We start from the raw sequence: 6,000 nt of genomic DNA, 5'->3' as shown, positions 1-6,000 counted from the left end.
TTCTAAATTAATATTAAGATCTCTATTTTCTAGTTTTATTAAAGTATAATAATTTTTATATGTCTAAAATATAAAGTTTTAATTAAAAAAATAATATATTTTAAGAGTTATAAATATACTAATTAAAATAAGTATATATAATAATATTTTATTTTAATAAATTATTATTTTATATAGCTAAAAGTAGTTAAAAAAAGAAAGACTTAGTAATTTTATATAAATTAAGATTAAAATAAATTATTCTAATCTACCCTGTATTAATTTATAGAATAGATCTAGATTAAATTTTTCAATCCAGAAATCTAGCAGATCTGGATCTGGATCTAAAATTTAGATCTAGATCCACCCTATTTGGAGGTCTACTTCTTATAATAATTAATTTAAATGGGTTTATTAAAGTGTTTAATCTTTTAATATTTACTTATTCTAATTCCTAAATAAAAAATAATCAATATATAATAAATTATTTAATTATTTATTAATATCTAATTATTTCTTAAATATATAATTACTAGCTTTTTAAAATAAAAATTTCAAGTATTTCTTTTTTTAAATACTTTTTTTTATTCTTTTTAATTTAGTTTAAATCATCTATTCTTGTTCCTATTACTTAACTTTATTAATTTACTTAAATTAAGCTTAGTCATACTCCTTACAGACCTTATTCACTGCAGGGTCTAATATTATGTCACTCTAATCCTATATTAAGATAATTATGATTTTATTATTATATACTACTTATCTACTTATCCACTTGTCTATAAGATAGAGATTATAATACTTCTCTTATTCTTTTAGTTTTAGTTATTTAATCTTAATACTTTTACTTATCTGTACTTATTCACTATTCTCCAAGTCTAGTCATGTCTTTCTTTCTTCCAGACCTTATGAAGTCCAACAAGGAGAGAATAATATTATTATATAATCAGATAAAGATCTGATATAAAGAGATGAAAATCATAATACAAAAGTCATAATAAAATCTAGAAGAAATAGAAGTATAAAGATAAGAATAAAGATATATATATATAATATAATAATCATAATATTTCAAGAGCTATAAAATTAATATAATAATTAAAAATATTTCTACAGGAGAGTTATAAGATAAGATAAAGCTTTCTGTATTTTCTTTATTTGGGATATTTATATTTCTTGAGCTATTATTATAGTATTTATTAGTAACTCTCTAATATATAGATTATGAGCTTCTTCAAGTAGAGTAGCATAACTACACAATAAAATCCTCACAGAACTATACTAAACCTGTAGTAGTATAGACTCAGGGGTAAGAGAGTAGAATCCATAATAAGTTTGATACTAGAGATAGAATTTATAATTTGATTTAGATTCTTAAATAATTCAAGTTAAATTATAAATTTATAAATTATAAAACTAAAATATCAAATTTAATTTAATTTTTTTCAAACTTAAATATTTGAATAATATTTTAATATATTATATATAAGAATTTCAACTTTGTATATACATTATAGAATATATAAATATTTATAAATAGATTTTTAGATAAATTAATTTATTCTGAATATAGAATTTAAGCCTAGCTAGTTTTCACTAGTTTTTCTAAATAAAAGTCTAAATATATTTAGATTTTATTTTAAAAACCACACTGAAACGTGAGAAATCATATGTTAGTTTAGTCTTTAAAGCTAGACACTAGATCAATAATAAGTTAGTTCCTACCCGCCCTGAACCCGCACCAAACCGCACTGAATGTCATAGTTAGACAAGCTAGGATAGGATAATAAGGACTACTATGTTACAGAAACCCAACAAGGTTAATACCCCACAAAAGGCGGCACAGCCAGGCAGAAGCCCGACACTAATTAATTAATATAAGGATTAGAACCCTTGCACAAGGATAACTACAAGTTATATAATATAATTATCTACTCCTAACATGAGATAGAGGAGTAGCTATATGATATAATCACCTACTTCACACCTACCCCCAGGGAGTAGCCAGAGAAGTAGATACTAAGAGAAATACATAATTAAAGCAACTCCAGAAATAACTATAAAGAAATCACTATGAGAGTAGTCAAGAAAGAATATATAAGGACACTTATTCACCTGTATCTATAGTTTAGTTAGTTATATTTAATAATACTCTCAAGTCTGAGTATATATTTCAAGTCTAGTTTCTACTTACTTATACTTAATCTAAGTAATCAGGTTTCTATACCTGACACATCTTACTTCTCTTATCACTTATTAATTACCTTTAGACTATTAGGTCACTTGTTAATTAATATAATAGCATGACTATTATATAAGGCCTCAGGTTAATACAGAACTTATTATTAATAACTAATAGGAAGACTATAGGATACTCTTTATTCTAAATAATCTAAATTACTAATACTAGTATAATAAAAGCAAGAAGGGATCCTAGGGTCTTGATATATTAAATACTAGTTAATATAAGTAAAGTCTTAGGTTAACTTAAAAATAAATTAAAATATTATTATATTAAATAATAACAGAACAGCTATGCTAACCCCTAGAACTAGTAATAAAAGTAGTTAAGAAGATACCAGCACAGGGCTAACTCTAGTAGATATTATTAGTATAATTAAGCAACTGCAGGCATATATCATAATCTTAGAGAAGTAACTTATAACTTATACTATCAAGATTAAATTACTAGAGGTATTTAATAATACTTGTTCTAAGCTTTATATATTCCTAATATAAATAAATATATATATAAAGATAAACAGAGAGAGACTTGCTACTAAATCTAATAAAATTATATTTATTATTATATATCTAAAAGATCTAGTATTTAATTAGTTTAAACTCTATATCAGGGACTTCCAGGATAATACTAAAAATAATTAAGGTAATAAAACTAAAGAAGTATTTAAGAGCTATAACAACTTCAAGAAATAATTTTATATAATATTTAGGAATATTAATACAGTTTAAAACATAAAATAAAGATTATAATAATTATAATAATTTAAATTAGTTAGCTAGTATACTTCAGAATTTTAGCAGGTCATATCTTAGTTAGATTAGGATAATAATATTTATATTATATAATTTAAGAAAGGGCTTAAACCAGAGGTTTAAGAAAAACTAATCTAGATAAAATAACTAGAAATCCTTAGCAAGATAATCAAACAAGTAATTAAGATTAATAACAAGCTATTTAACTTTAATATTAGGTATAAGAATTAGTCAGGTAACAGATACCAAGGTAACCAGAGAATAAATTAGTATAATACTAATAATAAATAATAAGTATAACTAAAGAGCCAAGGATATAGTAATTCTTATAGGCTATAATTAATAAAGCTAGATATAACTTAATACCAAGAAATCCCTAAGAAAGAAAGGGAATAATATTAAAATAATAAAGTATATTATAATTATAGAAAACAAGGTTATATAGCAAGGGAATGCCAATCAGGCTAATAATAAAAAAATAATAATAGGAAATTATAAAAGTAATTAAAGACTATTTATAAAGAAGCTAGAGATACTTAGAATAATAATAAGGGTAAAAGGTCCAAGGCAGATCTACTAGCCAAGAAATTATATATAACCTACAAAATTGATTAGTTAAATAAACCTATAGATCTAAGTAATTATTAGTAGAGTAATAATAATAACTATAATATAGAGAATCAAAGCTATCCTAATAAAGAGAAAGAGATAATAAAGTCTAATAATAAAAGTAATAAAATCTATACAAGGATAGATAGGTCTAATAAAGCTATTAATATAAATAAGCTAGTTAAAAAGAATAAATTTCCTAGTATAGTCTAGGATGATATTAATCTACTTAATAAAGAATTTAGTACTTAAGTAAGAGGCCTAAGACTAAGCTTAAGAACTAATATATCTTAAAATTCTCTAGAACTAGAAAAAACTATAAAAGAATATTATAAAGAAGCTAATATATAAGATATTACACAAGTATTAGTTAAGCTAAGGAAGTAATTAATTATAACTAATAAAATTAAAGAGCTTAATAGAGCTATTAAGATAAATATTTATAACAGAGTCAGGGATTATATTTACTAGAACCTAGAATACTAGAAAAAAACTAATAAATCATGAGAAATATACTAATAAAAGTATATATAATATTCAGGAACATGGTACGTGCAGTATTAAAAAAATAATATCTAGTATTATAATAAACTTATAAAACTCAAGCATAAATAATATTCTAACCTGTATAGATACTATAACTATAAATAGTACTTATATACCTATTTTAGGACGCACCCACAGTATAAGGAATTATTATAGATAGTATATTATAATAAATATTACTAACTATATGATGTAGAAAAGGCAGTGTTAGGATACTTACTAAAAATACTAAAGAGTATAAATAAATAAGAAATAATATATTTATATTAGGACTTATAATATTCTTGTAAGAGTTACCTATATTACTTATATTATAAATATATAATATAAATATAATATTATAATAATAAGTACAGGATGCACTATGATAACAAGTTTATTAATACTTACTTATTATAACTACTATTATATAAGTAAGCACTAAATTAATAAAACAAAAAATAGATTATAGTAACAGGATGGGGAACTTATATTAAGTTTATTATATAAGTATATAGACAAGTAGTCAAAGTAATACTTAACTTTAGAGTAATAGGTAACTTTATAAACTCTTAATTTTAATAAAAACTAGATATTAAAGATATTAGAAAAGCTAATTCAAAATCTATTACAGGACTAAATAGTAAAAACTTAAGAAATTATCTTATAATTAAATTAGGACTAACTCCTATAATTATATTTAATTATTTTAAATAAATAAACTTTAATATAACATAAGTAGAATAGTATAATATAGTATTAGGGATCCTATAGCTCAGGGATTATAATCCAGAAATTAACTAGAAGATAAGTAATCTTTAGTTTATAAATTATAATTATCTAAAATAAGAATAAATAATAAAAGTATTTAAGTCCTAATAATATACTCAGGAGCAAGGAACCTGAGTATTAGCTAAAAGATTTAGAAATAAACCTAATAATAATTATATAATATAAGTATTAATAGTAATAAAGCCAAGTCACTAAGACTGGTTAATAATACTACCAGGATGGGCACTAGACACAGTAATAAATTATTATAAAATTATAATACTAGGAGAAGTTATCAAGAGACCTATAAGTAAGAGACTTAATACTAGTAATATTAAAGTATAAGTATTAATAATAATAAAACAGACTATTATACTACAAGATTATAGAAGATTCAGGGAACTATTTAAGTAACCTAAAAATCCTGAACTATTAGAGCATAGGCCACATGATCATACTATTCTAATTAAAGAAGAAAAACAGGTGGTATATAGAAAAATCTATTTAATATTAAAAAGAGAATCACAGACACTACAAGTATATATTAAGAAATAACTAGTAAAAGAAATAATTTAACTATCAAAATCACCAGCAGGATATAATATTTTATTTATACTAAAAAAAGATAGAAGTCTATAACTATATATAAACTATAGATTACTTAACCAAGTTATAATTAAAGATAGGTATATATTACTATTAATTATAGAAATATAAGACAAGCTTAAAGGAGCTAAGATCTTCATAAAACTTGATATTACTAATATATATAATAAGCTACGCATTACTAAAGGAGATAAATAAAAAATAATATTTAGATTAAAATATAGTTACTATAAATATTTAGTCATGCTATTTAGTCTTACTAATATACTAGTATTATTTTAGAGATTTATTAATAAAGTACTAGAAGAACTACTAGATATATTTATTATTATATATCTTAATAATATTCTTATTTTCTTAAAGAATCTTAAAGAATACAAGATATATATTAAACAAGTATTATAAAAGCTATAAATCACCAAGCTATAATATAAATTAAAGAAATATAAATTTTATATCATGAAAACAGACTTTCTAGAATACTAGATATTTATAAAAGAAATTTATACTAAT

This window comes from Aspergillus campestris (assembly GCF_002847485.1).
Source record: "Aspergillus campestris IBT 28561 chromosome Unknown P168scaffold_5, whole genome shotgun sequence".
NCBI classification, from domain to species: domain Eukaryota; kingdom Fungi; phylum Ascomycota; class Eurotiomycetes; order Eurotiales; family Aspergillaceae; genus Aspergillus; species Aspergillus campestris.
The sequence above is the reverse complement of the archived record's forward strand: the minus strand, read 5'-3'. Positions refer to the sequence as shown.